This window comes from Lactuca serriola, chromosome 8 (genome assembly GCF_051521515.1).
Source record: "Lactuca serriola cultivar US96UC23 chromosome 8, Lser_US96UC23_V15, whole genome shotgun sequence".
NCBI lineage: Eukaryota > Viridiplantae > Streptophyta > Magnoliopsida > Asterales > Asteraceae > Lactuca > Lactuca serriola.
In genome coordinates, this window is record NC_136415.1 from 78411367 (window position 1) to 78434841 (window position 23475).

Genomic DNA, 23475 nt, shown 5'->3' on the forward strand with positions numbered 1-23475 from the left:
GTTTGTTAAACTTTTCTTATATGCATTTGTAGTTACAATTTTAATGTTTGTATTTATAATTTTAATGTTTCTAACGCAGGAGAAAAGTATGAAAGCTAAAAATACTCGTGCACATCATAAATACAATCATCGTTTGAGCAGAAAAGGATATGCTGGACTCATTAATGACATTGTATGATTCCCACTGAATATTGATTATTTTATTTGTATATATTTATGTTAATTGATTTTGTTATTCTTGATAATTTAGATGCAAGAAACCGACAAGACGGAAGAGGAGATTGATAGGACAGTGCTGTGGAAAAAAGCAAGAGAGTTGAAGACAGGAGGATACAATGCAGATGTGAAGACGATTGTTGATAAAATTGTAAGTTTCATTAATTCCCAAATATATAAAAAAACATAACATTTGTCCCATTTTATTTTTCTAACATTTGTCCCATTTTATTTCACAGGATGAGCTTCAGAAATCGGGAAGCTTTGGAGAGGTTACATGTGGAACACATGATGTGCTTACAGAGGCGTTGGGTACTCAGGAACAACGTGGGCGTGTACGAGGGATGGGTAGATTTATAACGCCACAGCAATACTTTTATTTACCCAAGAATGTTAAGTATTACTTGGAGATTGAGAACGAGAGGGTGGATAAACGAATAAACAAACTTGAAGATGACTTGGAGAAACTAAAAAGAGGTGTACTTAATGTTTCTGAAGCTGCAAGTTGCCAAATAGGGGGCGTCATTGAAGATTTTGAAAAGCAACCACAGAATGAATCACTTGTAAGTCCTTGAAGACAATTATGAAAAATATATTTAAATAATTTTCTTTTTCTACAAACTAACATACTATATTTTGCAGGATAATTCATGTCTTCTTGCGGTTGAATTTGCTGCAAATGTGGTTGCTAAAGGAACCATAATGAAAGCATCGGGTATTTTGAAATATATTTGCATTATTATTATTTATATATTTTCATTTTTTAGAAGATTGAATCTTAATTATTTTTTATGTTTATGTAACAGATGAAAACATTGAAGTTATGATTGAAACAATTTTGCAAGGAGAAGCTTTAGTACCCTTTCCACTTGAAGAGGAGTTCATTGTGAAGGTCAAAGATGCACTGGGACACATACTAAGCTGGCCAAGACACTTAGTTATTCGATGTTCTGACCTGGTAATACTATTTGAACATATTTTCCCTTGGTTATCTTAATTTTTCTGATATTTGAGTGAGTTCTTAATTTTTTTGGTAATACTATTTGTATTTTTGATTGCATTTGTAGGGAAAAGTGGTGGCGAAATCTGTGAAAAAGCATGCAACACCAGTGAAGAAAGCTGCAACACCAGTGAATGAAGATGTAACACCAGTGAAGGAAGATGCAACACCTCCAAAAGAAGAAATAGGAAGTAATAAGAAAGAAAAACAACCATGTGATATGGAAGGAGGGAATGATGTGGAAGAAGGGAATGATGTGGAAGAAGTACTTATTGGAATAGAAAAGAAGATTAAAAAGGAGAAACAAAATGTGACCGTGCAAAGAAGGTGGACCACAGCACAGATGAAGACAAGGATAAGGATTGAGAACAGTAGTATTTTGAAAATGACTGCAATGATGGCTGATGGACAAGTTACAAAGGTTGATTCTATAAGAGTGCAGAGTGAGAATGATCTTTTTGGGTACGATAGTTACACGTACTTAACTTGGGATGATTTTGAAGCAGTTCTTACAATGGATGAGCTGACTGGTGCTGTTATTGTGTCTTATATGATGTAAGTGCAAGAAATTTAATTTAAATAACAATGTGTCTTAAATTTTTTTTTAATGAATTTAGTGTTTGTATGATAACAGGGTGTTGTTTAACAAATTGAAGTATGGCTCCCCAGAAAGAGACCATGGAATTTGCTTTGTGAACCCGGCAGTAATCTCACCAAGTACGCGTAAAGGGAAATCTAAGAATATTGACGATGCAAGCAGAGGTTTAGCAGATCGGTTGTCTAAAAGAAAGGGCAATGACATCATCTTTATGCCCTACAATCCTGGGTATTGTTATTTGACATTTTATTTTTAAAATGACTGCAATTATGTTATTTGACATTTTTTTTTTGTGGTTTTTGTAGAAGACATTGGGTATTGGGTGTACTAGACATGAAATCGGATAGTTGCTATTATCTTGATTCCTTGAGCTCTGGCAATTTCAATATGCAGTTGAAGCAAATTGTTGATTCGTAAGTAATATAAATTATCAAAACACTTGATGTGAGTACAATAAACACATATTTGTTAATGTTTTTTTTATAGGGCAATGGTTTTGTACACTGCACAAAGTGGATCCAACAAAAGGGTTAAACTAAATTGGGTTAATGTTACGGTCAGCACTTAATTCCTTATTGAAATTGTAGTTTTAACTTTATTTTTTGGATCAATTGAAATGATCATTTTATATGTAACTTTGTAGTGTCCAGTTCAGCCCGGATCTACCGAATGTGGCTACTACATGCTAAGGTTCATGAAGGAGATAGTGGAAGAAGGAATTGAAGTGTTGGTCAAAGACAATGTAAGGATATAGCATTCTACTTTCATTACTATAATTTATGGCATCCTTACTGTTACAGAATATGTGCTTTCATTCATTTGAAAATACAATGCTTAGTTGTTAAAATATAGCAACTTATTGTTACAGAATATGTTAATATGCTATTTTTTATTAATAAAAACAATATGCAAATGTTTTCACAGATCGGGGATGGCAAAGCTGAGTACACAACTGCTGATATCGATGAGATACGTGAAGAATGGTCAACGTTTGTTACAGGCTTCATTTATCGATGATATGTATGGTCTTTTGACAATGTATCCGCAAAACAATGTTATGGTTAACCACTAATGCTAGGTATGGTCTTTTGACATGTGTAATGCTAGGTAGTCTTTTGAGACACATGTACAATTTTTTGCTAACTTTTAGTAATGTTACTTAAGGTAACATGTAGTTACAACTTAGGTAATTCAACATATATGTAAAGTTGTTTGACGTTTAGATGAAAATGAATGTTTTGGTATATTTGTCATTTATTATGTGTATTCACGTTGTAAATGTGTGTTGTAAATGCACGTCGTAAAGGCGCGTAGTAAAAACGAGAGACGTAAGGTTACGACATGCGAATGAGCGTCGTCTTTCTTTATGACATGGCCTTCCTTGACATGCATTGCGTATCATAAGCACGCGTCGTCTCTAGACGACGCGCATTTGAGCGTCATCTTCCTTTATGACATGGCCTTCCTTGACGCGCATTGCGTATCATAAGAGCGCGTCGTCTATAGATGATGCGCATTTGCACGTCGTCTATCTTTATGACATGGCCTTCCTTGACGCCCATTGCGTATCATAAGGGCGCGGCGTCTCTAGATGACGCGCATTTGCACGTCGTCTATCTTTATGACATGGCCTTCCTTGACGCGCATTGCGTATCATAAGAGAGCGTCGTAAATGCGCGTCGTCTATCTTTATGACATTACCTTCCTTGACACGCATTTGCGCGTCGTCTGAGCCTTTTACGACGCGTAATGAGCGTCGTAAAAGGCCTTTTTTCTAGTAGTGATGCTTCGATCCAATTGAGGGGGAGAGTACCTTAGTCTTGAATTCCATGACTACCTCAAGGAATGCGGAATAGTTTTGCAATCGACGCCAAATAGGACATCGCAATTGAATGGTGTGGCTGGGGGGCATAATCGAACCTTGCTGGACATGGTTCGTTCCATGATGAGTCGTGCTTTGCTACCTATCTCATTCTGGGGGTATTCCCTAGAGATTGCCGCCCATGTCCTTAACTTAGTCCCTACAAAGAAGGTTGCCAAAACACCTCACGAGATGTGGACAGGGAAAGCTCCCTCGTTGGCACATGTCAAGGTTTGGGGTTACGAGGCTTTCATAAGATAAGAGACTCACGACAAGATTGAACCTCGTAGTGAGCGGTGTATTTTCATCGGCTACCCGCAGAAATCCTTGGGATATCTCTTCTATAAATTGAGTGAAAATGTTGTCTTCGTTGCGAGGAGAGGGGTTTTCCAAGAGCAAGAACTCATAAGCCAAGGGGACAGTGGGAGGAAAATCGATCTTGAAGAGCTTCAAGTGTCAAGCGATGAAGGAACCTCTAACACTGGCGCTCAACCTGAGGAGGAAACTCATGTTGAACCAATTGACGAGTCCTTACCTCTTAGACGTACTAGTAGAGTTGGTGTTCGGCCTGTGTTATATGGTTTCAAATAACAAGTGAGGGTGATACGTTTATTAGTGATAGTACACTAATAAATTTGTATGAACCTAATAGCTACAAGGAAGCCATGGCAGGCCTGGAGTCTGCAAAATGGAAAGAGGCTATGGACAATGAGATTCAGTTCGTGTATGACAACCAAGTTTGTAATTTGGTTGACAATATGCCAAGTCGTAAGACGGTCGGGTGCAAATGGATCTTCAAGAAGAAGACCGACATGGATGGGAAGGTACACACTTGTAAGGCATGATTGGTTGCGAAGGGCTTTACTCAAACTCCCGGAGTTGACTATGATGAGACCTTCTCGCTGGTTACGAAGATAAAGTCTATTAGGGTGATGCTAGCCATTGCTGCATTTCATGACTATGAAATATTGCAGATAGATGTCAAAACCGATTTCCTTAATGGGAAGTTGGATGAAGATGTTTACATGAGTCAGCTAGAGGGTTTTTTCGATGCAAAGCATCCTAATAGAGTGTGTAAGCTTGAGAAATCCATTTATGGATTGAAATAAGCATCTCGCAGATGGAATCTTTGTTTTGACGAGAAAGTCAAAGAGTTTGGCTTCCTGCGAAGTAAGGATGAATCATATGTATATGTCAAAGCCAGTGGGAGTATAGTTAACTTCCTCGTATTGTTTGTCGATGACATACTGCTCATAGGAAACGACATCCCAACCCTGTAGGAAGTTAAGTCCTGGATTGGGAAGTGTTTTGCTATGAAGGATCTCCGAGAGGCTGCCTATATTTTGGGAATAAGGATAGTGAGAAACAGGAGTAAAAGACTAATAGGACTTAGTCAAAATACTTACTTGGAAAAGGTACTAAAACGTTTTAGTATGGAGAATTCCAAGAAAGAGGAGTTACCGATCCAAAGTAATGCCAAGTTGAGTAAGACTCAAAGCCCGAGTACCGAAGTCGAGAGAGCAAAGATGAGTCGAGTACCTTACGTTTCCGCAGTTGGCTCGATCATGTACGCTATGACTTGTACTTGTCCTGATGTGGCCTTCACTTTGAGCATGGTCAACAGATATATAAGAAATCCTAGAAGAGCACATTAGACCGCAGTCAAGAATATTCTTAAGTACCTTCGGAGGACCAAGGAATTGTTTCTAGTCCTCTATGGGAGTGATAACTTAAGGGTGCGAGGGTATAGTGATGCCAGTTTTCAAACCGACTGAGACAACTACTGTTCTCAGTCGGGTTGGGTCTTTACCCTAAATGGAGGAGGAGTCACTTGGAAAAGTTCCAAGCAGGAGACCGTAGCTGATCCAACGTGTGAATTAGAGCATATAGCAGCGAGCGAAGCGTCGAAGGAGGAGATATGGTTAAAGAATTTCATCGGAGACCTTGGAGTTGTGCCAGCCATAAAGGAACCTATGGAGATATTCTGCGATAATGAAGGAGCGGTTGCCTTGACCAAGGAACCGAGGGATCATGGCAGATCCTGACATATCGACAGGAAATATCATTTTATCAGACATCGGGTGGAAAAGGGACTCCTCATAGTGAAGAGGGTATCGTTAGAGGATAACCCAGCAGATGCCCTTACAAAGGGACTAAATAGGGTTAAGCAATTGCAGCACGCTAGGAGCATTGGGATGAATGACGATATTAGTTTAGATTAGATAGTTTCGAAACGTGTAATAGATAAATTGTAATTGACATTTGATGATTAAATAAAGGAGTATTATTTATGAGTAAAGTTAGTATCTTATGTTAATTATTTCCCTATTTTTTCACTTTGCATGTTTTGACTTCCTAAATAATAAGATTATTCAAACATTCCACAGTCGCTTATACTTTGGAAGTAGGTATGAAAGAAGATTTTCATGAATTGGTTTGTAGATTGTCTAAAGTGTATTAGACATAGCAAAAGTTTGCTACAACGTTCATGAGTGCTTATGAATAAGATTTGAGCATTGGATTAGACCCACGCTTGTTGGTATCGCTTCATCGAATTTATCACGAGTGATCGCAAGACGATAATATCATATGGTCTTGAAACCTAGATGTATGGTGTATTGTTTGCAAGTTGGTTGTGCATTGATAATGTGTAAGCGCATCAGTAACTTGATGTTATAAAACGCATTGTTGTGCATGATTTGATGGGTGAATGGTAAATGCATATAAGTCGAAGTTTATCTGTTCCTTTTATCCTAAGATGGTTTGGGCACCTCGATGATTTGGTTTGACTTATGTGTCAGGCCCGGTCAGGACTGGATTGATGTGTTCAATTAAGTTCTATGTCATACGAATCTGAGATCGAGAAACAAATTGCTAGACAATAAGTATGACTATGTTCCATGTAATTGTCCGCACGGTATCCAGAACGGAGGACTATACGATCCCTTATCTAAAGGACAAGTTGTTGATAAGATCAGAGTTCGACAGCAGCTTATGAAAGCTACGATTTCTAATCGGATCTTGAAGTCATACTTGCATTTGTAGTTATTAGACTTATCCAAGTGGGAGACTATTGGATTAGTGTCTAAGTCCATAACTACTTTTGGTATGTACTTGACCCGGTTATAGCATGGTCCTTTTGGGTTGCCTTCACACTGGTGACTAGACAGGATGACTGTTGAGGAAAGAGGCTGATTTATTGTTAATATTTATAAATTGGGGTATAAATATGATTTCTTAATATATTATATGAATAATATATTAATTTGGAATCATATTATTAATTAGTATTTAATTAGAAACTAATTATGAATTAATTTTGGGATTAAAAGAATTAATTAAAAGTGAAGGGGTTGTTTGGAAATTATTTGATAGTTGAGACTTTGGGCCATTGGATCACCTTTATTAAGGCTTGGCCGAAAATCCTAGAAAGATCTAGGAGTTTTCGTCCAAGGGCTTAAGGAAAGGAGTCCATGGGTTTGCTTAGGCCCTAAGTTAAAGGATTAGGGTTTCCACATTGAAACACTAGTTGACTTCAACTATAAATAACACCCTAAGGCACTCAAAATCGGGACCCCTTGGAGAAACCCTAGTAGAGCCGATTTTGTGAGCTTGTTACCCTCCATCCTCTCTCTCTCTCTCTCTCATATTCATCATCTCACTTACGTGTGTTTTTGAGCCATTAGAGGTACTACACTTGTGGTACTTGCTTTCAAAAGCTAAGGAGATTCAAGAAACAAGTTGTTATTACTACATAACAACAAAAGGTATGTATTCTATTATTTTATGTGAATTGTGAAAATTATAGAAGCATGTTAGGTTTATTTTTGTGTTCATAAAGTTGTATGTCTAATAGTGAAAACATAGATCCAATTAGGGTTGCATACACACATAGGATTGTTTGTATAAAACCCATCAAATAAGTGGCGGAAAAACTTAACCCTAAGTTCACATGTAACCTATTTGATCTAAGTTTTGTCTATTGATTGCAACAAATAATTGAACATCATGAAACCTAGGAATACTCTACAATTTTTGAAATTCATAAAGCTTTTAGGGTTTACATACCTTTTGATTATTGTAGTAAATAATCAAACAATTCCTTGTTGAACAAGCTTCAGAAAACAAGCACCAGAAATCTCGTGCTTCTAATGGTTTCTACCCAAACCCTAGTAATAGAAGACTTGAGAGGAGAAATTAAAGAGGAAGTAAATTTTCGGCTCTACGGCTCTTAGAGAAGTGATGGACGAAAAATCTAAGACCCTAAAAGGTAATTATATGTGATTAACGTATCCTAAGGCAACCCTAATTTGAATATTAAATAAAGATCTCAAATAAGGCAATATCATTTTACACTTTAGTTACTCCCCAAGACATTCTAGAAGCCTTAAGGAGCTCCACCAAAACCGTCCCATCTAAGGAGGTTCTGAAAGCTTTCATTTGCTCAACATTTGAACATTATCACATTTAGTCCTTATTCTTTTAATTATTCAAATTAATCCCAAAATAAATTCTACTTAATTTCTGATTAATAATACTATTTCTAATTAATATATTAAACTCATAATATATTAATATATTATTTATTGCTATTTATTAATCTTATAATAAACCAATAAATTAACCTCTCTCTCTCTCTCTCTAAAGAGTCATTCTATCAATTACTAGTTTGGAGGGAAACCCAAAAGGACTTTGCTTTTAATTCAAGTACATACCAATTTAGTTATTGGGTTAGACACATAATCCAATAGTTTCCCACTTAGATAAGTCTATAACTACAATTACAAGTATAATTTCTAAATCAAACAACAAAGGTGTTTTCCAAAGCAACTCCAGACTCTCATCTAATCAGATATCGGTCCTAAGAAAAGTGATCAAATATTTCTTCATTCTACAAGATATCGTAGGGACATGAGACATGGATTATAATCAATCTCTTGTCCAAAATTTTGTTTCCCAATTTCCCGATTTGTGGTGACCTTATAAGACTTATTAATTAAATGCATCAATTTAGTCCTGGTTGGACCCATCACTATAATGTCAACACCAAATAACTGAGGGGCCCAAAGATATCACTTTTCTGTTAGGGCAAAAGGAACAAATAAATTTTGACTCATATACTTGTATCTTTTACTCACCAAATCATGCATGACACTACGTTTGATAACATCATGTTACTGATGCGTTTACGTAGTACCAGTGCACAACCGACTTGTATTACAACTCATATTTCTCCATTCAAAGAATATAATATGTTATCGTCTTAGAATTACTCGTGATATAATACATGAAGTAATTCTATGAGCGTAGGTTTATCCAATACCCAAACTCTCCATTCTTCTAAGTACTCGTGAATATTGTAGCATCCATTACAATGTCTAATCTCCATAGACAATCTACAATCTATTCACGATAGTCTTGCTTCACTACTTACTTCCAAAAGTATGAATGATTGTGGAGTTTTGAATAATCAAATTATTTAGATTGTAAAACATGCAGAATGAAACACAACAATAAATAATTAAAAAAAAGTAGTAACCATACTCATAAATAATATCTATTATTAAATCACCAAAATCAATTACATTTATTATGTTACAAGTTTCAAAAATATCAACTAACTACTAAAACATATATCATCTCTCAAGCCTATGCTCCTAGCATGCTGGTTATGCTTAACCCTACTCATAGCCTTCGTGAAAGGATCTGGAGGATTATATTTTGAGGATATGTCTAAGGTAATGGTACTTTCTGGCAATATTCTTGGATCTACCATGATTCTTGGGTTCTTTGGTCAAAGCAACCGCGCCTTCATTATCACAGTAAAGTTCCAATGCCTCCTGAATGGCTGGGACTACTTCGAGATCTCCGATGAAGTTCTTCAACTAAGATGCCACCTTTGATGCCTCACTCGCTGCGATGTACTCTGATTCACAAGTAGAACCAACCACCGTATCTAGCTTGGAACTCTTCCAAGTCACTGCTACACCATTCAACACAAACACCCATCTTGACTGAGAACAAAAGTTGTCTCGATCCATCTAAAAGTTGGCTTTAATATATCCAGTTACTCTTAACGTATCACTGACTTCAAGGACTAAAATCATATCCATCGTCCTTCACAAATACTTAAGAATGTTCTTTATTGCAGTCCAATGAGCTCTACCAGTATTGCAAACGGCAAACCATGATCATGGAAAAAGATAAATTAGGGCGAGCGCATGTCATAGCATACATTATCAAACCCACAATCGAAGCATATGGGACTCGATTCATATTAGCTATCTCTTCATCTGTACTAGGGCTTTGAGTGTTACTCAACTTGACATTACTCTGAATAGGAAGTTCCCCTTTCTTGGAATTTTGCATACTAAAATGCATAAGTATTTTGTCCAAATAAGTACTTTGACTAAGACCAATAAGTCTTTTCTTTTTATCCTTTAGAATCTTTATCCCAAGAATATAGGCAGCTTCCCCTAGAAACTTCATGGTGAAACACTTCCTGAGCCAAGATTTCACTTATTACAAGGTTGGAATGTCGTTTCCCATAAGGAGTATGTCATCAAAAACAACATTAGGAAATTTACTATACTCCCAATAGCTTTTACATAAACGCAGGACTCATATTAGCTCCTAGAGAAACCAAACTCTTTCACTTTCTCATGGAAACAAAGATTCCAACTGTGAGATGCTTATTTCAATCCATAGATCAGTTTTTCAAGCTTACACACTCTATTAGGAAACTTTATATGTAAAAAACCCTTTGTTTGACTCATGTAAACATCCTTAACTAACTTCCCATTGAGGAAACCAGTTTTGGCATCCATTTCCATATTTCATAATCATGAAACGCAGCTATGGCAAACATTATCCTAATAGACTTGATCTTATCCACTGGTGAAAAGGTCTCATCTTAGTCAACCCCAAAGGTTTAAGTAAAGCCCTTTGAAACCAGTCGTGCTTTAAACATGCTTACTTTTCCATCCATGTTATTCTTCTTCTTGAAGATCCATCTGCAACCTACTGTCTTTCGACCAGATTCATGATCAACCAAATTCCAAACCTAGTTGTAACACATGGATTGAATATATATGTATATTGCCTCTTTCCAATTAGCAGCCTTGGGGCCTTCCATTGCTTACTTGTAGTTAGATGGTTCATCCAAATTTACTAGAGTACCATCACTAATAAACGTGTCACCATCAGATGTTATATGGAAACCATAGAACGATGGTGGCTTGCTAACTCTACCTAATCGGCGAAGAGGTAATGAACTGTCAATGGGCTCAATTGGAGTCTTAGCCTCTGGTTGAGAGCCAGTATCTTCTAAGGTCCCTTCATTAGTTAATTCTGGAATTTCTTCCAGATCAACAACACTCCTATTGTCCTCTTTGAATATGAGCTCTCTCACAAAAGACTCATCTTCGAGCTACGAAGACCACTTACTCACTAGGTTTGTAGAACAAATATCCAAAAGAGTTTTGTGGGTAACCAATAAAAATACACATCTCACTTTTAGGTTCTAGCTTATCGTGAGTCTCTCATCTAACGAAAGTTTCACACCCCGAACCTTAATATGGCCTAGCGAGGGAACTTTCCATGTCTACATCTCGTGACGTGTTTTGGAAACCTTCTTAGTAGGGACAAGATTAAGAATGTGGATCACTGTCTCTAAGGCATACCCCCAGAAAGAAACAAGAAGCGAAGCTCGACTCATCATGGAACGAACTATGTCTAACAAGGTTCAATTTCTCCTTTCAACCACACCATTAAGTTGTGGTGTCCTAGGAGGAGTCAATTGTGAAACTATTCCACATACCTTGAGATAGTCATGGAACTCACTACTAAGATACTATCCACCTCTATCAGATCGAAGCATCTTTATCTTCATGCCCATTTGATTCTCGACCTCATGTTAAAAATCTTTGAACTTTTCAAAGGTTTCTGATTTATGTTTGATTAAGTAGATATATCCATATCTGCTATAATCATCTTTAAATGTCACGTAGAATCAATTGTCATCCCTTGTGGTTGATATGAAGGGTCCACACAAATATGTGTGTATGATATCCAACAAACCTTCACATCTTCCACAAGATCCAGTGAAAGGTGATTTTTTTCATCTTACCCAAAAGACAAAACATGCATTCATCATCTGAATTTAAGTCAAATGATTCCAACACTCCATCCTTTTGGAGTTGGGCGATGTGTTTCTTGTTAATGTGTACAAGACGACAGTACCACAAGCATGATTTGTCTACAGCATTAGACGAATCAATATTTAATACACTATTGCCTAAGCTATCAACACAAATCACAGTTTCATACACACCATTACAAGGGAAAGTTTCCAACATAAAAACACCATTTTTATAAGCTAAAATAGAACCATCCATATCATCAAAAGAATATCGAAATCCTTGTCTAAAAAATGCATGAAAAGAAATAATGTTTCGTGTCATTCCTGACGAATAGCAGCAATTAAACAAATATATCCTAACATCACTACTAAGCATAAGACCATAAGTTCCAATCTAGGTAACAGGAGAATATTGCCTATTTCCCATGATCATATTTATTCTTCCATGCTTCACTTCTTCACTTTCTCTTAGCACCTATGAATCAAAAAAATGTGAAATCCACATCCTGTATATCAAGGACCAGAGAACGAGTAAGTTGTGAGTTATTGAGTTGAATAGTGTACATACATAACGACGATGGCTTGACCTTGCAATCCTTGATGTCTTGCATGTATTTAGGGCATCTTATTTTCTAATGGCCCTTTTTAGTACAATAGTAGCAAATGGCCTCTTTGGTATGAGCTGAATTTTGTCTTTAACCCACTGCTAGACGATCTAGCTTGGGCATTTTCCTTCCAGATTGATTGGCGTTTAGCATTCCTACTCTTTCCTCTGTTTTGCCCAATGGCAAGGACGGGAGCAATTGTAGCAGAAGGGACTTGATTCTTTTTCTTCCCTATTCAGTTGTCTGCAAAAATTTATGAAGTTGGGCCAATGTAGTCTCTGTGTTTTCAAATGATACGTCAAGATGAATTGATCATAACAAGACATCAAGGAGTTAAGTACTATGTCAATAGCCAACTGTGACAACCGTCAAATTTGAGACAGTTCTAGATTTAAATAAACTTTGTTGCATATAAAGGCACGGCACATACTAGACTTAGCAACTAGAAGCTAAGTTATAACCTACTAGAAACTTGAAAACAGTTAGAAACAACGGATAGTGTACTTAGATTTCACATTGATAAGTGAATTATACCACTACTTAACTGTAGTGACTATCCAAATTCGGGTCACTATTTGACTCGAACACCGTTTCATGAATCATACACACACATCATGCACTGGACATAGTAGTATAAATTAGGTCCAAGTCTCATAGGAACTTAAGTCAAAGTTGAAACTATGACTAGTATACTTGGTTTGTCAATTTCACTTTAATCTCGAAACCACTACATAGAAATGCCAATAAACCGATAGAAATAAATTAAAAACATTATTTCTAACTTAGGAAACACAAAAATAATTTGAAGTCTCAATGATTCAATTTATTTTGATATTCAAAGTTTAGCAAAATCCGAAAAAAAAAAACCCTAAAAATCCTAATTACCAAATTTTATAAACTTTAACTTAAAAATTATATGAAAATAGTTATGAATCTTACAATATCAATTTAAAATAATGAAATTCATGGAAATATAATCAAAGATAGGAAAGATTAAAGCATTTATCTTATTCCTAAAGTTATAAGCTAAATTATCAAAGATTAATGCATAAATCAACCTAAATACAACTTATAAATTTTTTTAAAAGTTTATAAAACATAGGAAAATGATTTAAATGTAATTTTGAGAGAGACAGGGCCTCTCTCATCCTCAAAAAATTCATCCACCCCCTCTCCAAGACACTCTTCCCCGAGACAATAATCATTTTATCCTCTTACACACTTCCTTCTCTTTCACTCTTCTCTCTCTCTCTCTCTCACTCCACAACTCCATTTCTCTCTTCCTCTCTCTACCATCCATGAAAATTTTTAGAAAAATGAGTCGCAAGACACCAAAAATCATCCTCATCAAGTGTGTTCTTTAGGTAAAATCGAAAACCCCTTATTCTCCTTTCAAAGTTACACAATTTCATGAACATTTTTCTACTTCTACACTATTCTATGGATGGATTATGAATAATATATTCATAACCATGATTTTTATGATGATGGTGGTAGTATTTCACCCAAATACCAACATGCATGTGATGATCTTCAAGCTTAGATGCTAGATGATCAAAGTATGTTGTTAAAAAGCTTTGAAATATGTCATAAAAGTTTTATTCACAAATAAATATCTAAAAGTTCTTTTCTGCTCAAATACAATTTTTCCCAAAAACTCTATACAACAAAAAAATATGATCGAAAAATTTTCAGAAAATAATCATTTTTCGCGATTTATTGTTATTTTTGCAAGAAAATAGAGCAATAATTCATATAAAATACTTTTGATGGTCAATAAATTCTGGTAAATTCCGGATATCACCTATGCACTGAGTAAAGACTTTTCATGAAGTTTTATATATTTCTAAGGCTATTTTCTGTTGATTTCTAATTTATTTTTGTTGAAGAGAAATAAATAGACAAATATAGTTATGAATGTCCAAAGCTGTATTTCAAAATTTTCACATCTTCTAGACATCATAAAGACTTTGTGCAAAATTCTCCAGATTTTTCCAAGATAATTTCTTATTTTTCTAGATTTAATAAATATTTAAGGGATTAAATTGATGAAAAATAGCTACACTTATTTAAAAATTATGAAACTTTCCCACGACATGTTGCATTACATTAGCATGCTATATAAAAAGTTGGATGATTTTCTTTCTTCTGTATGCTATTTTGTTTTTATTTTTCTAAGATTAAATATTCATAAATCCAAAAATCAAACTCCACTGTTTACAAATGACTTTTGATATTTTTCTCATATTATATACAACATCAAATAATTTTACAAAGAATTTTGGGAATTATCTTAACATTTTACTATTTATTCTAATTTGTATTTATTAAATATGCATAAATTATGAAAATCAAACTCCTATATATGAAAATAATCTTTGGCATTTTTCCCATATTATATATGTTTAATAAAAGTGGAACACAAAGTTTGGAAAATTTTACATTCTCTTTTCTAATTATCTTCATTTTTGTTAAGATAAACACACAAAAGTCATAAAATCGGGTTACACTATTTGAAAACCAATTTTGGTATTTTTTTTACCACCTTATGTACACTATATATGAATTTTAAAAAAAGTTTGGTAATTTTCATTTATTTTTTAATAATTATTCACGAATTAATGCTTATTTAAGTGAATAAAACAAAGAAAAATATTTAAACTATTTGGAAACCAACTTTTATATTTTTACCATCTTTTATATGTCTAATAACACCACTAAGAAAAGTTTGGGGAACTTTTGGAACTTTTTTCTATGTTTTATAATAGTAGTGCACAAAGTTTGGGGATCTTTCTTAACTTATTGCTATTTTTCATGAGTTTTATCACTTTAGAGAATTAAATATAAGAAAAATGGCTATACATATCTATAATCCATGAAAAATTATTTGGAAGTCTTTTAATACAGTTAGAACTAAAATCAAAAGTTTGGTAATTTTTATTAACTTTTTAGTATTTTTCATGATTTTATGATTATTCAAGAAATTAAAATGGTGAAAAATAGCTAGACAAATAAAAAATGCAAGAAAACTTATCTTAAGGTCTTTGACTTCAATTAAAACTGAAACGCAAAAGTCGTCGCAATACTGAGGATGATAACATTCATGTGGCGCGAGAAGATGAAGAAGCTGAACGCAAGCAGAAAGAAGCCCACGACCTAATCGAGAGCAGGAAGACTCTTTTCCCTGCTTGGACACTCGAGAGGATGATCAAGGAGGCAATCGATACTCCGAGTATTTTATGGCTCGAACCGGTAATCTCCTTTGACTGCTACAACTCTGTCGACTCTCAGTTCGACATGCCCTTAACCCAAAAGGCGTTCATCTTTCACGCCTTCGCCAACGTTGCCGATGTCCCTCATCCTCATCCGGAGGTTGATCGGGAATTGATCGAGTTCTATCTGAAGGCCGCTCAACCCCAGTACCAAACCTGGAGCGCTCAGAAGATAATCAACGTTTGGGTTCTGAAGCCATACACCGTTGGGGGGTTTATCAACGTTTGGTTCAAAGTACTCAGAGGGTCTGCTAAAACCGAACATGCCATATCCTTAGCAGATCTACCAAACCTCAACCCCCATGACTGGATCGTTCTGCACAACATCCTCTTGACGAATGAAGCTGAATATGGTCCAATCATTGACCATCTCAAAAGGATGTTGGTGTGTTACATCATGGAGGTCGCCTTGATGGATCAGGAGATTTCCAATATCTTCAAGAAGAAACCGAAGATCTCTCCTGTTGGCTCGGCCAGTGATCTGAACCAGATGAAGATGGGAAAGATTGACCCAAGGCGAAACTCGGTCATGTTCACTAGGGTTGAAGGACAGAAATATCTCTTTGCCTTAGCGGATAAACATCTTTATACCACTGCTTGTCTTGAGCATGTGTTGGGGATCATCCACAGGTGTAAAGAGAATACAGCGGATGATATCAAATACTTCGATGATATGATACAGTGGTACATCCGATTCAGACAGACAATACTTGCCCTCATTTCGCGTCTGTTTGATACTGTAAAGAAGAAGGCTCCAGCTGCTGGCCCAAGTAAGAAGACAAAGTGATCTCACTCCAATTGACGCAAAGGGGGAGATTGTTGGGTAGCGTAGCTTTATTTGTATTGCGTCATTGGGCTCGGTTAATAGTCCAAAAGTTTTGTACTCCGGTTTGGGCCTGTCCAACCGTGAGCTGTAGGGTTTAGTATATAATAATATGCTTGCATGCATATTAGGTCAACGTTTTGATAGATCGATTGATAGCATTACAGATTTCTTTCATCGTTCTTGTAAACCCTAATCCTCTACAGTAGAAGTTCTTTATCGAGCTCTTCTGAGGATTGTTTATTAATCATTCGACATTATTCGATCCATTCTTGAGTTATTTACTGTTTTCGTATTCTTTGTTTTACCTGTTTAAGATCTAATCGATCTTCAAGTTTAGAATTAAACTTATCAATTGGTATCAGAGTAGGAGGTTGTGTAATCGATACACTTCTTTTCTGTGAAAAAGGTTTCGATTAGGGTTATTCCGCAATTACTGATATTTATTGAGCCGTCATCTCATTATTGACGTATCTCGATATTTATTGTTTTGCCCTAATTTGATTTATTACAAGTCTGATCTTTGAACAGGTTATTCGATCATTATGGACGAGTCGCAATCGAATCCCATCAATATTCCGAACAGCATTGGATCAACCACGAAGTTCCCATCCTGTACACCCATGATTATGAAGTCTGGGCGCATCACTTTGAAGATTATGTTATAGGATCTGAGGATAATGGATACCTCATCTGGGAAGCAATTGTTTCTGGACCGTTTTCTCACTCTGCAACTTCAAGGATTATTAAAACTCAAAAGGAGTATAATGATCTCCTGAAAGATGTTAAAGATATTGCGCAAGATGAAAAAGATAAATTTCAGTGCAATATCAAGGCGTTAAGATTGATCAGATTCGCCCTTCAGTCCGATACTTTCAGGCTGGTGAGTTCATGCACGACGGCAAAAGAGATATGGGACAGGCTTCGTGAATTGTACTCTACAGACGAAGATCTTGAACACTCCATTCAAACCTTACTCTTATCTGAGTTTGGTGAATTCAAGCAAGGAGCCGAAGAAACAGTGACCCAAACGTTCGATCGCTTCAATCATCTTCTCAGCAAGATGATCAAACATGACATTGAAAGGAAGCTTATTGAGCAGAAGGTTACGTTTTTGAACGGTCTCAGATCAGAGTGGAGAGCAGTTGTGTCCACAGTTAAAGCCCACGAGCAATTTAAATCCTACTCCTTGGCGAAACTGGTGGGCATCTTGAAATCTCAGGAGAAGATCGTGTTGCAGGAGAAGAATGTGGTTTCAAGCCTAGGTTCGTTAGCCCTCTTGTCCAAAAGTAAAGCTGTGATTGAGGACGAAGACCTCAACTTGGAGGATTATGACCTCACTTCTGAGGATTATGCTATGATGGTGTCTAACCCCAAGAGGTTCATCAAAAAGAGATTCCCCACCAACAAAAACCGAAATTGGTAGGGGAGTTATAGTTCTGAAAAGGTTAAAGATGAACCGAAGGTTGAAGAGTCAAGGAAGGAACCGAAGGCAGAAGGAGATTCCGGTGTAAGCTGCTACTATTGTGGAGGAAAGAACCACTATGCAAAGGATTGTGTCCTCAAGAAGATGGCTGAAAAGGATGAGGAAAAGGATGAAGAACCTTTGCTGCAGAAAAAGCTTGATGAGATCAGAAAGAAGAAATCTACCGCTAATCCTTCTATGAATGCTCTAATTGTGCAGGGTTCGGTAGCTGATAACGAGTTCGGTGGCGTGGAGGTCTGGTCAACCGACTCTGAAGATGATGAAGTGAGGAAGCCTTCTCATGGAAAGGCTTGTGTGGCTAAAGAAGAAAGCAGTGGAGGAAGGTGCTTGATGGTGTCTGACGTATCTCAGATGAGGGGATACAACACTGATGGTGGGAATAATGAACCGAAGGAGCAACAGGATATGTGCTTTACAGCCAAACCGCTCAGCGTGCAGTTCAACGAGCTCGATGAACTGATTAAGAAGGTACAATCGGTTTTTGTCTCATTTAAAGTCCCACAATGCTCATATGAAAAAGAACTAAAAAGTGTTAATTCAAGAATCTCTCATCTAGATAGTAGTTTAACTCAAACTCGAGTCACCAATTCTAACCTAACTGACCAATTAAGTAGGGTGTCTTCGAAGAGTGAGGAACGACGCATGTGGATCGAACTGAAGGAGTCGGAATTAATCAAAATAAAAGATGAAAACATTTATTTACAAAGAGACAATTTAAAGCTTTTGAAACAGCGAAATGTTTTTTGTTTGATTGCCAAACGTCTTTACTCTAATATTACTCAGCTTCATCTGGATTGTGAAATAGGACAAAAGATTCATCGCATGATTTTACCCTTCCTTGAGTTTAAGGAGGATGAAATTGATGCTGAAGCGTATAATTGTGAGAGTGTTATTTCATCTGAGGACGTTAATCCGACCTATATGTATGGACTGGACAAAATAGAATCTTTCATTAAATCCAAGGACCATAAGGACATGCTTAAAAACCTTTTGGATGAAAATGATAGACTGAAACTGAGAACCGAAACCATACAAAAATTTGACTCTTTAAACGCCAACTTAAGCTCAGAAAATAAAATTGATGTTGAAAATGCATCTGAGCTTAATGAGGATGACAATATGAGTGAAATTTCTGTAGAGGACACGGTTGACTGTTCAGAATTTGTAAAAAGCGAACCTGAAAACCACAAGAATCTAATTTCAGAAAATTCAGTGGAGTTCGCTCGTATGTCCCAACAAAAGTCCCAAATTCTTGCAGAGAAGGCCGTAGTATATCAAAAGGTTAGAACCACTCCAAATCAGGTGTACAAGGTCACAGACGTAACCGAACATCAGACTGCTGAACTCACAGCTATTGTAAACGAAGACAATGCTGATGGCTGCGATGAGTTCTTCTGATCAGCTCCAATCGATAATGCTGATGAAACAGTAGGTTTGTCTGAAAGGACCTCATGGAAAAGCAAAGGCAGATATGTGCCAGAACCCTTAAATAAACCTGATAGCTTCGACGTGCCAAGTACTAGTGGTACGAAAGACATTCCTCAAGAAAAAGGAATTCCAGCAAAAGAAGTCACTCCTTCTAGTGAAACTTCCTCAGTTCAGAGTGAACCTGCCAAAGAAAAACCGAAACCAAAAGCTAACATCCATCATCAACCGAAGCAGATGAGAAATCAGAAACGTCAAAGGAATCAGAGATACAGGAAGAATCTCTCTGAAAGAAAACAGTTTTGGCAATCCCAGAATGCTTATTTCTCACATCAAGATAGGAACTTAAAGTCAGAGCAAAATCCTATTGAAACGCAAGAGAGCCACAACAACCGAAAGCAGAGGTTCGGTTCGGAAAGAAACATCAACCGAAAGCAAAGGTTCGGTTCAGAAAATAATTCCAACCGAAAGCAAAGGTTCGGTTCTAAGAATGACTTCAACCGAAAGCAGAAGTTCGGTTCAGAGAACAAAACCAACCGAAAGCAAAGGTTCGGTTCTGAGAACAAAAGAGATCAAAACTCTAAGGTCGGTCCCACCAATGATAAAAAGCAAAAGGGTCACCTAGAGTCTCCAGCCAAGATGTCATCTCAATCTAAGCTCTCTCATTCTAAGTCTTCCAATTCTTCAAACTCTTCTAACTCTTCTCCATCTCATTCTAAATTCCATTATGTTCCCTCTCAAGAGTCTCAATCATCAGGTGAACGTAAAGGAAAACAGAAGGTCTCTTCAGTTGAACCAGAGTCCAAACCGAAAGCACCAAATACTACTAAAATCAAAGTTTTTACCATCAAAAAGAAAGATGAAACAACACTAATAAAACGAACATATCTTGTTGACATCTCTCTTACTATTCCTGTTCCTGTGAAAGGCTCACGTGGACCCAAGAAACTTTGGGTTCCTAAATCTGCTTAATTTTTGCAGGTTATCAGTGACGAGCAGTTTGATGAAGAATGGTACATTGATAGTGGCTGCTCGCGTCACATGACAGAAAGGAAGGAAGAGCTAAGGGAATACAGGTCTCTTTCAAATGGTGGAAACGTCAAGTTTGGAAACAACTCCTTCGGCACCATAAAAGGCTATGGAATGATTACTAATAGTGATTTCACGATAAGGAAAGTGGCATATGTGGAAGGACTACAACACAACCTTATCAGTGTATCTCAGCTTGTTGGAGGTACCGGTCTCAAAGTCTCATTCCACGATGAGGGTTCTGAAATAATTGAAAAGAAGACGAAAAGAGTTATTCTCAAATCGGAGCGTAAAGGCGAAATGTTTCCTCTAAACCTCAAACCCATCAAAGGAAACCCAGCTATCTGCTTGTTATCAAAAGCACAATCTGACGAAAGCTGGTTGTGGCACCGAAGGCTCTCTCATCTTAACTTTAAGGACATCAACAAACTTGTCACTGGAGGTCATGTTCGAGGTCTTCCACTGCTCAAGTTCGATAGAGATCATTTGTGTGCTGCATGCAAAATGGGGAAGCAGAGTCGTCAAAGTCATCCATCTATAATAAACACTAAAGTTGTTGAACCACTAGAATTACTTTATATTGATTTGTGTGGTCCGTCATCTATCGAAAGCATCGGTGGTAGCAAGTATATTCTTGTTATTGTTGATGACTTTTCGCGTTTTACATGGGTGTTCTTTCTAAAGCTTAAATCTAAAGCGACTCATAAGCTAAAGGTGTTCATCAAGCAGATTGAAGTACAGCTGAAGAAGGTCGTTCGCAACATTAGGAGCGACAATGGTCTGGAATTTAAAAATAGAGAATTCGAAGAATTCCTGGCAGAAAAGGGAATAAGTCACAACTTCTCAGCTCCCTACACACCTCAACATAACGGAATTGTCGAAAGACGAAACCGATCTTTGTGTGAAGCTGCCCGAACCATGCTAAGTTTCGCTTCCTTACCTCTTTATTTTTAGGCTAATGTTATTTCTGCTGCTTGTTTTACACAGAACAGGTCATATCTCAACAAGCGATTCACGTTCACACCTTATGAGATTCTCAACAACAGGAAGCCCAATGTGAAATTTTTCCATGTGTTCGGTTCACGGTGTTTCATCTTTAATTCTAAAGAACACCGCAACATGTTTGATGTTAAAGCCGACGAGGGAATCTTTCTGGGCTACTCTCTCACTTCTAAAGCGTACAGGGTATTAAACAAGCGTTCGAGGAAAATCGAAGAGACTTATTACGTGACTTTCGATGATAGCTATGTCAAAAAGCTACAGGCCAACGAAGATACAGCCGGAGAAATTTTTCCTCAAACTGGCCAAGTCACGGCCTCGATCGCCAATCTATTCGAGAAGTTCATGGAGCTATTTGATGAACCTGAGAAAGCCACTCTCTCAGAAGCAGGTGCAGCAGACAATAAGGTAGATCATATGAAGCAAATTGTCGAAGAAGCTGCCAGGAGAATGAATGAAGGAGGATCAAGTTCTGACGAACCTCTATCAAACAATGCTTCAGTCGAGGGGGAGGATCAACCGTCGTCATCTCAGCCGACCTCACATGTCGAGGGGGAGCCAGGGTCTCCAACTGCTCCCGAAAGCACTTCACCAACCGAAAGTGCTTCACCATCCGAAGGTGCATCATTGCCCGAAAGCTCCACACCACAAGAAACCTCAGAAGCTCAAGATTCACAAGCCATTCCTGAAAGCTCATCTATTGAAGGGGAGCATGCTGATATGTCTTTCGACTATGAAAGCCAGTCCGGACCAGAAGAAATGATAAATGCTGAACTGGACCCAACCTTTGATCCAAACTACCCTCCTCTCACCAAATGGACCAGAGATCATCCTGTCTCTCAAGTCGTTGGTGATGTCTCTGAAAAGGTTCTAACTCGATCGCAACTCAAGGCAAAACAGGCTTCCTTGTTTTCAAAAGTCGAATTCTGCATGTTTAACTCATTTGTATCAAAAGTTGAACCAAAGACAGTTAACACTGCTCTTGATCACTCCGATTGGGTTCAAGCCATGCAAGATGAACTGAACGAATTCGAGAGGAACAAAGTCTGGCGTCTTATTCCAACTCCTCCAGATGCCTCGGTTGTTGGTCTTAAATGGGTCTTTAGGAACAAAATGGACAAGGAAGGAAACGTAATTCGAAAAAAAGCTCGTTTGGTCGTGAAAGGATACTGTCAGGAGGAAGGGATTGATTATGAAGAGACTTTCGCTCCTGTAGCTAGGCTGGAATCTGTAAGAATATTTCTAACCTATGCTGCCCACAAAAACTTTGAGGTCTACCAAATGGACGTCAAGTGTGCATTTCTCAATGCTGAACTCGAAGAAACTGTGTACGTGGAGCAACCTCCTGGATTCGTGAATGAAAAGTATCCAAATCATTGCTACATTCTGGATAAAGCCGTGTATGGACTGAAACAAGCTCCGAGAGCCTGGTATGAAACGCTGACTAAATTCTTAAAGATGTCCAAATTCAAACAAGGTTCGGTTGACCCAACCTTCTTTCGTAAAAAGGAAGGTAACCACCTTATGATCGTTCAAATTTATGTCGATGATATCATCTTTGGCTCAACGAATCCTAGCCTAACAGCTGAATTCAGAAAGCTGATGGAGACTAAATTTGAAATGAGCTCAATGGGTCCTATTAACTTTTTCCTTGGTTTAAATATTAGACAGGGACCCGAAGGCATCTTTATTAATCAGGAAGCTTACACGAAGACTCTCCTAGCAAAATTTGGCATGATGGGAGATTCTAAAGTCAAAGTTCCAATGGCGTTCGGCACCAAGCTCACTCCATCCCTAGACAAACCGGCTGTTGATATCACGCTTTATCGTCAAATGATAGGCTCTCTGATGTATCTTACTGCTAGCAGGCCTGACATAATGTTCTCTGTGTGTTACTATGCTAGATTTCAGGCAAACCCACGCGAACCTCACATGCTTGCAGTGAAGAACATTCTACGATATCTCAAGTGAACTGCCTCTTTAGGTCTATGGTATCCTTCCAACTCAGGCTTCTTCGTTCA